The following is a 10,761-nucleotide window of genomic DNA, read 5'->3' as shown; positions in this document are numbered from 1 at the left end:
CCGTTAGGCCACCAGGAGGGACGGTCTTCCATCTCTGCCTGCTCTCCTGGCTCAGGAGATGTCCCAGAAAGTGGGGGCCCATCGTTGCCGCTCCTCTGGGGTCTCAAACCCGAGAGGTGGCCTTCAGAGGACTGCTCCGGCACGAGGGACCCACGGGGTCTTCGGACTCGCCCGTGAAGCCCCCGACCCCTGGGGGCAACTCCAGCGCCTATCCCAGGGCAGCTGGGCGTGGAGGAGAGGCCGCGGGGCGCCGGACACTCCAGGAAGGGTTCCGCAGGCTGGGTCTGGGTGTGAAGAGCACACGCAGCCCGAGTTCACCCCTCCATCCCCCGGGCGCCCTGCCCCCCCCCCCACCCCGGGCTCAGCCTCCACCGGGCAGGCGGCTCCCGTCGGCCTCCCCTCCCCTCCCCGCCCAGGCCGGCGGCCAGCGCACGTCTCCAGGGTGACTGCACGTTCCTTCACCTCCGAGAAGCCGAGAGCAAGCGAGGTGCCGATGCTCCAGTTCCTGGAACGGTTTCCGGTTGTTTGGGCCGAGCTGAGACCCCAGACTGTGGGGCTCCAACAGAAACGCTCTTTTGTGGCATTTCATCAAACTACTGGAAAAGAAAATGAAAGGCCCTTGATGACCAGACAGTGGGGACCTCCCGGCCCCACGGCTCTGGCTCAGTGGACGCCGGCTCTGTCCCCGGACACCCAGCCCGGCTACTCCTGCCCCAGGGCTTCCTGTTCTTGACCTTAATCTGCGGCGGCCACGCTGCAGGGAGGGGCGGGGCCTCTTCATGTTTCAAGACCAGAAACACCTGTGTGGGTCCTGCCTCAAAGGGGGCTGTCGGGAGGAGAAGGGCGAGCCCACCGGGAGAAGCCACGTGGTCAGCTGGGCCCGCTACTCACCTCCTGCAAGAGCCGGCGTTTGGGAGAGACGGACGGACTCCAGCTGCTCTGTGCGCTCGCCAAGTATCTTAAGCGGTCATTTGATGAAACCCCATGTGGGTTTGGCCAAGTCCATTTCCCAGAACTGTAAACACGCATCACAGAGGGGGAAAGAAGCGGCACAGATGTTTCTGATTCCTTCGCACTTGAGGGACCGTTTCCTGCTGTGCGGAGACTCCAGGCCCCTCCCGGGGTCCCTCCCCGCTGGGCCAAGAAGGGGAGGTGGGTGACCTGGGCGGGAGGCTGGGGAGCCGTGCTGGGGGCTTTGTGAGGCGGACGGGTCTTCCCACGCTGGAATTTCAGGGTTTGTAAAATCTGCAACTGCCCACCTCTCAGGGCAGAACCGGTGCCCCAGGAGGGGCCTGCCTCTCTCTGCCTTTGCTTCCCAGGACCCCAAACCCCTCTCCTCCCCAAACCCACGTTCTCCTCCAAGTCACCCCTGAGCACGAAAAGGGGGCTCTGTGCCTACGATCTTATCTCAAAACTGAGTGACGTGTTCTCCCCCAGCTGTTATTGCCGCTGCTCTGGGAATGGCCTTTATGGGGGAGTTGCCCTTCCTTCCTCTCTTCCTCTTACCGGTCCCTCCCTGTTGATGATTTACAGATTCTGTGCTGAAACTGAGGAGGAGAAAATGCATGACAGAGTCGACAAAACCTGACCAGAAATCTTAGCCAGCCCCCAGTGGCCAAGCGCGCAAGCCTGGTGACACACGGGGACGAGGCTCAGCAACGCTGCGTGCCGGGGACCCTGGTTGGGACAGCCAGCCACCAGCACCTGCACGGTGGCCAGGATCGGAAGCCGCTCCCAGCAGATTCCTACCTCCGTCATTTTCTCTGAGGAAAGCACGTTGGGTCCAGGCGAGGACGAAAACCAAACGGAACACGGACACGGTTTGGGAAAGTCCATCACGTCACAAACGCCAGCGCCTTGTGGTTCTGTGTGATCACCACCAGCTGGTAGATCATCGAAAATGTGTCAGTTCACAGTTACAGTCACAGGCTGGCTCCAAACAAGGGGAGAAGGGGGCTTTCATGTTTCCAGGAGTGAGGATACAACAGGAGTTTAAGGGACACAGAAACATCGTGACTGAGTCAAACTTGGGTCCCCTCGCCCGCGTGCAGGAAAGCCAGACTACTGACCCCGGGTTGTGGTGAAGGAAAGGGGAGCGTTTATTGCAGGTGCCAGGCAAGGAGTCCGGACGGCTAGTTCGCAAAGGGCTGGAACTCCCCGAAGGCTTCTGGGTGGGGGTGGTTTAAGGGCGACATCAGGGCTGAGGATTGTAGGGTGCCTGGTCGGCTCATGGGTATTCTTCGGACTGGCTGGTGGGGAGGTCGTCGGGAGTCGGCACCATCACCCTCTGGTTCCAGCTGGTCTGGGGTCTACATGCTTGCGGGCAGCAGACAGTTAACTTCTTCCTCCTGGTGCGGTTTCAGTATCTGCAAAGCAGCGCAAAGATGTGGCTCAGAACAGTAACTATAGCCCTTGACGAGGAAGCAAAGGTCATTAATTTCGCGCCGGTTTTCCTTTGTTTCACATTCTCTCACTTCTCTGATTAAATTTTCTCTTTGGAACTCAGGGAAGTCCTAGGAGGCTAAAGCTTTTCTACGGACAAGAGGCAGGAGGAGGACATGGCAGGGTCCTGCTTGCTCTCAGCATGAGGTTACAGAACACCTATAGACTCTCTTCGATTCCTCTTCTAAGGGGCTGACCCAAAAGTCAAGCTGGCTCTACGACAATGGGAAGTAGCAGTGTCGCAGGGAGGGGGAGTTAATTTGCGGTGATATCATTTTATTGTGGATGCCACAGCAGAGCCACTTCTCATCTCCACGTTCACATTCAGTGTTCTCTCTTCACAAACAAGAACCACAGATTAACACAGAGAATGTATCTTTAGTAACCAACAGTCTCTGAGAGCTTTCTGTGTACAAACCATCTTCCAATCAGTTCACGCATGTCAATACACCCAGTTCTCTCCTCGACACTGTGAGGGAGGTGCCTTCCACCCCATTTTACAGATGTGGAAACAGAGGCTCCAGACGAGAAGCAGCGCCCTCGAGGGCGCCAGCTGGAAGGGCACATCCAGGACGCCGCATCTCTGAGAAGCGGCTCCCTGTGTTTGGGACTTCTAATTTGGGGAGCAGACGGGGAGGAGAAATGCCCCAGGCGTCAGGGAGCCGATGCCACATCTACTGGTGCCGATCCAGGCCTGGAGGACAAGGGTGTCCACGGGACTTCTTCCTTCCAGGAGCACCAAAATTCAGAAGCTATTAACAGCAGTTTCCTCGGGGAAACTGAGTGATGCCGAGGACTGTTACTTTTCGGCTTTTATGTGCATTTTTTAATCCGTGGACACTATTCTTTTATACTTTTCATTTTGAGATAATTTTAGACTTAGAGAAAAGTTGAGAAAGAGTCCAGAGCTCCGGTGTACCTTGTGCCCAGCTCCCCGTGCCGGCGTCCTGCACAGGCAAACCGCAGCGCTCCAGAGCAGGGATTAACACGGGGAGAGTACGGTCAGCTACACTGCTGGCTGGGGTCAGATTTCACCAGTTTCCTCACAAGTCCATCCCCTGCTCCAGGTCCTACAAAGGACCCCACTGCACTTTGTCTCCTCGTGACCTTCACACTTCTGAAGGTCAGGGGTCTGTCAAGTGTCTCTCAGTTGGAGTGTCTGTTATTTTATCACGACTCGGTTGAGGTTACATATCTTTGGCAAGAAAACTGCAGAAGTGCCGTGCGTTTTCTGGCATGTCTTGTGGGGCGCAGGAAGCCAGAGTGTTTTGACTTGATTCCCCTGGGAAAGGTGGTGTCTGCCAGGTTCCCCACTGAAAAGTTACTATTTCCTTTGTAAGTAATAAACATCTTGGAGAGATTCTTAAAACTATGCAAATATCCTATTTCTCCTCAAACTTTCGCCCACTAACTTTAGCATCCATTGGTGGACTTTGCTGCGACGATTGTCCCCGTGGTGTTCTAATGGTGACTGTATGTTTACCTCATTCCTTCTACATTTAGGAACTGGAATTTCTGCGTAAGGAAGAACTGTCTCCCTTTCCCTCATTTTCTGCTTATTCCATTATTTATTTACATCAGTATGGATAGTAGCTACTCACCTTGCACTGAGGTTATACCCCCGTACTGCTGTTACTTGTTTGACTGCTCAAGTGGTTCCGGTTCTGGCCATGGGGCTCTCCCAGGTTGGCTCCTGTGCCCTTTGACACACACCTCCCTCCTCACCATCCTCTTCTGAGTGCTCCCTTGCTTCCCGGCACAGCCTGATTTTACGTTTCCACATCTGCTTCCTCCATCAGACTGTGGTGAGGGCAGGGTCCGAGCGCTAGAGGCCCAGCGAAGCGAGGGCCTTGGCATCGTCCTGTGTGCAAGCTGCTGCGACACATCAAAAAGCAAGAGACACCCCACTGCGTGCAGACAGAAATGCTGAAGAGAACACAGCAAAAGCAAAATAAGGATGGGAGAGGAGTAGCTGAGCTTATAAGAAAGAAACAATACCTTCAGAAAAATACCTGCCTCCTGATAAAATGAGATGGATTCATTAAGATAACTGAGCCCACATTTACGTTACTTCTGTGATCCAGGAACCACCAAGGTAAAACGACAAACAAACATGTCTCCAAGCTGGTGATAAGCCAAGGTTCCTGCCGAAAGTAAAGGCCAGGATGTGCTGAAGGGGCACCCCAGCTAGACTGCTCGGATCCCCCTGAACAGCAGCCCGTAATCCTAAGGACAAAGGCGCAGGGAGACGGGGGAGCACTACAGAGTGGGCAGAGGCCACAAAGCGAAGGGTTCAAACCCTGGAATCTGCCCCAAGTCACTATGTTTAAAATCATTAATTATAAAGGAGGGACTTGAAGCCAAAATAAAATATAAAAATGAAGAACAAACATGAAACGGGAAAAGTAAACAGGAATAATTTTTAAAAGGACAAAATAAAACTTTGTCTTATCAGTTCAGCTGCTATGACAAAAACACCACAGACCAGAGGCTTACGTGACGATGTGTATTCCTCATAGCTCTGGAGGCTGCAGGTCTGGGACCAGCAGGATCGGGTTCTGGTGAGGACACTTCCTGTTCATAGACTGCCGTTTTCTCACTGTGTGCCCAAAACACAGGAAGTATGAGCGAGCTCTGTAGGGTCTCTGTCTTCAGGGCACTGATCCCATCATGGGGGCTGCACCCTCATGACCTCATCAGCTCCCAAAGCTCCCACCTCCTAACACCATCGCATCAGGGGTGAGGGTTTCAGCATATTAATTTGGGGGGACACAAACATTCAGTTCATAATAAACTCCTAAGGATGAAGTATATTGTTCATTGAAATTAAAAATACAAAGAATGGGATAAGCAACAGATGAAACATCACTGAAAGTTATGCTTTGAAGAAATAAGCCACAGTGTTCATTCATAGAGAAAAAGAGATGGAGAAACATGAAAGAGGAATTAACATACATGGAAGAGAGAATGAAAATGTTCAGCTAGTTTTCATGGGAGTCACAGAAGAACAGAAAAGGAAAACCTTAACGGCTGGCAGTAAATAGCAAAAGAAATAGAATAAACCCAACCTAGATCCATTGTATTGTAGTGAGATTGCAAGATACGAACAATAAAAACAGCTTGAAAGCATGTTGGAAAAAAGGCAGTTTGCCCGCCAAGGAGCATTTAGACAGACGTAGGCTTCTCAAGATCAGCAGCAGTGGCCAGGAGACAGGACAGTGACACCCAGATGTGAAGGAGAAGGACGTCGGCCTGAGGTCCACGGGAGTCACAGGGGTGAGACGTGCTCAGCCTTGACAGTGGTGATGGGTTCACAGGTGTGTATCTATGTGATGAGACTCACCAAACTGCACACTCTAAATACAATCACTTCCTGTATTTTTGTATATCAACTATTCCTCCATTAAGTTATAAAAAGAACGTTTAAGACAACTCTTCATAGGCAGGTTTAACAGCAGATTAGACACAGGAGAAGAGGGGGTTGGAAAGCTGGACTGTAAGACGTAGGAAGTACCTGGGCTGAAGAAGAAAGACAAAAGAATTAAAATAGAAAATAAACATAGTTTAAAAGGTGGAGACGTGATGAAAACACCTAACCCCACGTACAGATTTGGAGCCCTAGAGAGAGAGTCGGGAAGCAAGACCAATTCCAACGCCAGGATCAGTGCTGAGGAAACCGTGTATTGATGTGTTGACAAATCACAGGAGAATTGCCGAGGGCCAAGGGCCGTATTTTATTCTGTTTTTTTATTAGTTATCTATTTTATACATATTAGGGTATATATGTCAATCCCAATCTCCCAATTAAGGGACAGATTTTAAAAGCCAGAGGAAGAACACAAATATCACTTCGTAAGGGGCAATAAAGTGATGCAAGCCAGAAAAGAACAGACTGGCATCTCTGTGGTGCTAAGAGAAAGTGAGTACATCCAGACTCCTGTACCCATGTGAGTAGCCCTCAACAACGAAGACGGAACAGACATTCCAGGCTGAACACCAGAGATAAGACGTTGCCAGGGGCCGGCACCGAAGGAGACGCCAGGTGAGTTACTCGGGTGGAGGAAGCGCATCCCAGGGGGAGGCACCAGAATGCAGGTGGAGTGGAGGCCACGGAAGGGCCGCCCGCCGCCACATCCGACAGCCAGGGTGTCGCGTGGGACCCGGGATGCGGCGGGCTCACGCGGTGCCTCACGTGGGAGGGGCGGGGCAGGGGGGCACCGGGCCGGCGCTGCGAACACCTGCTGGACCCTAAGGTCAAGGTCGGGGCAGACTGTGGGGCTGGAGTGTTCACGGGGGTGAAAAGGCCATCCAGCGGGCGGTGCGGTGATTCTGATCTGTGCACGAGACACAGCCTAAGTGGTGACGGATGTCAGGTCCACAGAACCGAAGGATAAAGTGGGTGAGTCCACAGTCATCGCGGGAGATTTTAGCACACGAAGCTTAGCAACTGGGAACAAACTGCGTAAAGACATAGGTTTGTAAAACACATTTACATAATTGACAAATGTAGACCAGCGCGTTCAGTGCATAGAACACGAGCCTTTCAAAGGTACGCAGGACGTTGAACTGACAGGTGGGTCACGAGGCAAGATTCCGCAGAACCGAAGGACTGGATCGCTGGAGCGTGTTTTCTCTAACTGCAGCGGGACAGCAGAAACACGACTTAAGAAATCCTCGAATGTTTGCAAATTAAGCAATAACCTTTTGGATAACCCGTGGGTCAAAAATAAATCACCATGGAAATTAGAACGTATTTGGACTGAGCGATGAACATGACAAATGTAAACTTGGGGGATGCGGTGGTTTTATAGCCTTAAATGAATGTTTAGGGAAAAAAAGAATTTAAAAACAATGACCTAATTTCCATCTTCAGAAATTAAAGAAAAGCAAACTAAAGCCAATGAAAGTGGCAGGAAGGAAATAATAAAGATAAGGACAGAAGCTAATAACATAAAAACCCCACAGGGTAAAGCATTGTTTTTAAAAAGATGGCTCTTTGAAAAGATCAAAAACACTGATAAAACCCTGACAAAAGTGAACGAAAAGGGGAAAAGGCCTAAATTACTAACATCGAAAATAAAAAGTGATGTTGTTGTGTGTTCTGCGGACGTGAAAGGCTGTGAGAGCGCACTCTGAAACACTTTGCGCTGTTACATTTGAAAATACAAAGGAAATGGATGAGATCCTCAATAAGCACAATTTTCCAAAACTGACACAAGGGAAAAAGGAGAGGCTGAATCCCTTAGCGAAATGAACGTGTAATCAAACCTCTCCCACGGAGAACATGCTACGCCGCACCCGCTTTTCCCGTGAATTTTCGGGCGAACCCGGGCACCGGAAGTGCTGCCTTCCCTCCCCCCAGGCGCTCGGGGCCCGGGTCGCAGGCGCCCGGAGAGCACAGGCAGGCCACGTGGGTGGCGCCGCCGCCGCCCCTCAGCCCCGGCCCAGGGCTGTCCGAGAACCGAGGGCACCCGCGGTGCCGCCGGCTCTGTGCTCGGCTGGTTTCGGCCGAGCGACCCGAGGCCTGGGGCCCAACCCTCCGCGGACCCAGCCCTGAGGGTGTCTGCACTGAGAGAGCGTCGGGCCAGCCCTGCCCTGAGCTGCCCCTCCCTCCAGCCCGAGGGCCTGCTTCTCCGGGAGAAAAGGCCCCGCCCCGTGGCCATCAGGCGGTCACGTGGGCCCCATGGTCGCGCCGGGCCAGGTTGGCTGTTTGTGTTCCCATGCGCATGCGCACCCCTCCCCCCCACCCCACGGGAACTTCCGGCTGCCGCCTTCCGCGCAGCTGTCGCCGTCCCGCAGGGGGGCGCCGCGCGAGTCCTCTTTCGGCGGCTGCGTGGTAAAGGTGCCGGACGCTTGGCAGACAGACCAGGACCAGAGTCTCACGCGTGTCACGGAACTCACACCTCACCCTCCAATTTGTACAAAGGGAACCCGATGGACCACGAACAGCCCACGGAGGGGGCGGGTGTCTCTGGGTGTGGCATGTCGTGCCCCCTCTTCTCCACGGGAGCCCAGCTGGGTGACGGGACGTGCCCACAGGCCCCTGGCGTTCCCTCTGCTTCGCTCTGAGTGCTCGCCTGGGGAGGGCTTGCATGTGCTAAACCTGCATCGAATCCTGTCTTCATGACTTGCAGTGTCGGTCCTGCCCAGAGGGCCGAGAGCCGGGCCGCAGCCACTCCGCCCCAGAGCACCCGGAGAGGCCCCCGGAGCGGAGGGAGGACCTGGGGACGATGAGAACCCTGACCTCGCACCACACCCAGCGGGGACGCGTGGGAGAGGCAGGGGTGCCCAGGTCTCAGCAGGGGCCGGGGGCGCTGGGCGTGTGTCCCCTTCCTCCCGAGGGGCCGCCCCCAGCAGAGGGACCCGCCCTCCTCTCCTCTTCGGTGCTTTACTTCCCTCCCTCTCGGCTTCCAGGTCTCTCATAGCAGGAACTGTATCCCCGATGTCCCTGTGCCCACCGAGCGCCCTACACACACTAGGGACCGACACACGCCGGCGGGGTGAGTGGTGAGCCGTCAGGGCAGGGGACGCAGGAGGTCCGAGCCTCGTACAAACTGCGGGCACGGCAGGCTTGGGGGAGCAGGCTCGCCGGTCTGCCGGCCTTTCTGCAGGAGCCGGAGCCTAGGAGGGCTGGCCTGCCTCACCTGGGCAGGTGACGTCGCCCACCGGTGGGCCACGTGAGGCAGGAGTGCGCCCCGTCTCCTCGGAGACACAGGGACGCCACACTGGGACTCTGGGTGGGTGAGGGGGCTCCTGAGCAAACTGTTCACCTCCTGAGCTCTAATGAACCGGGGGAGAAACGGGGGCCCAAAGGAGACCAAAGGTTGAGACAGATGGTCTGGGCAGCGGCTACATCAAACAGCCTGTCAGCTTTGTCCACTGTTCAGCCCACGTGGGCCAGGGACTCGAGTTTTGCCTTAATTGACTTAACATGGTGTCATGGAGATGCTGACAAAGAGTGAGTTCCTGGCCAGAGCTTAAACTTAAGAGCGGATTTCCAAGGAGGCCTGTGTTCTCCCCTCCGGGGACTCTGGGCAGAGGAAAACAGGAAGGGAGGCCGAGGGCCTTTAACGCGGTTGGTTTCTGCCCTCCTGGACCACCAGAGTCACGAGATGAGATGCAACACCGACAGGTCCATTTTAAAGGATCTTGTGTGCTTTCCGGAGTGACGGGGGTCTCATCCGGAACCAACGACTAATTCTCAAGTAGGTCGGTGTGATGAACACTTACAACTAAGCTTTTATGCATTTTAACACGTAGCTCGTCTTTTAAACAGACTTTTAGTGAATACTCATGCACGGGAGGCCCTGAACTGAAGATTCTAGAAGAGGCCCAACGGGGAGAAGAGCTTGTACTAGGAAGTAGCATAGCCTAGAGCGGACCTTTAGACAACATCTCACTGGGCGTTGGGCAGACTCTTCTCAGAGCAAAGGGAACTTCTTCCCTTAGAACAGTGAGGACAGACGTCCTCCTGTCCTTCTGGGCACGAAGCTGTGTCATGACTGCAGAGGCGGGGAGGGCATGGTGGCCTCCTTCCAAAGTGTTTCGCAAGCCTCCTCTCAAGATTAGACCCTGGGCCGCTGGTCGGGTTTCAAATCCTAACTGGAAACAGATTTGCTTTCTCTGCTTTGATGAAGTTCTGCTGTTTTGTGGGGCTTTGAAGCTTATTTTTTTGTCCTTAAATTGCATTAATTATTTTTGAAGTTTATACTTTTGTTCACGAAGTCTCTGTGAAGGGCATAACATGCGTGTAGATTCAAATAATTCAAAGGGATGTGTCTAATAGTTACTTTTAATTGGTAGCAGGGGACGGCATCCAACTTACTACAAACCTACATGCTATGGTTGAGAGCTAATTAAACTTCCCCTTGAAGCTGGAATTCAAAGCCTCACTCGTGGCCTGACGTGGTATTATCGGGGGAGAATGTTTGTTTCATAATTTGAAACAAGAACCAGGATGTTGTATGAGGCCCAGTATTACTTCCATATGAGGGGGCTGGACGGAAGGACAGAGCTGGACCCCTGAGTAGTGCCTCTGCCCTGGGGGCACTGGCCCCCGCACTGGGGGCTGCCCTGCCCTGGGCCCAGGGTGCAGCCGCCTGGTGAGGCTGGGAAGCCATGAACATGTCTGTGTGCCATGTCCACGCAGCGACCGTGAAAGCAGGGGCCCAGGGGATGGGGTGCGTCCATGGTGCAGCCTCTGAGCAGAAACCGAAGGCCTGTGGGACCCGGCCCAGAGAACTCCTATCCTGGGGGCAGGACGAGTGGGTTGGGCTGGAGGAAGCTGGGGAGGGTGGGCAATGACCTGGGGCTGCAGGC

General features: G+C 54.0%; 2 long non-coding RNA genes across 2 annotated transcripts; both read right to left on the bottom strand.

Annotated features, from left to right (window-relative positions):
- Positions 1 to 424: 424 nt before the first annotated feature.
- LOC116751601 lies at positions 425 to 1,938 on the bottom strand. The gene is made up of 3 exons (XR_004349303.1): positions 1,750 to 1,938; positions 892 to 1,015; positions 425 to 596 (listed from the first exon to the last, which is right to left on the bottom strand). It is a non-coding gene; the product is annotated as an uncharacterized LOC116751601 (long non-coding RNA).
- Positions 1,939 to 1,943: 5 nt separating this feature from the next.
- On the bottom strand, positions 1,944 to 7,933 carry LOC116751600. The gene is made up of 4 exons (XR_004349302.1): positions 7,741 to 7,933; positions 4,939 to 5,041; positions 4,044 to 4,368; positions 1,944 to 2,366 (listed from the first exon to the last, which is right to left on the bottom strand). It is a non-coding gene; the product is annotated as an uncharacterized LOC116751600 (long non-coding RNA).
- Between the last annotated feature and the right edge of the window lie 2,828 nt (positions 7,934 to 10,761).

This window comes from Phocoena sinus, chromosome 3, assembly GCF_008692025.1.
Source record: "Phocoena sinus isolate mPhoSin1 chromosome 3, mPhoSin1.pri, whole genome shotgun sequence".
NCBI classification, from domain to species: domain Eukaryota; kingdom Metazoa; phylum Chordata; class Mammalia; order Artiodactyla; family Phocoenidae; genus Phocoena; species Phocoena sinus.
The sequence above is the reverse complement of the archived record's forward strand: the minus strand, read 5'-3'. Positions and strand labels throughout refer to the sequence as shown.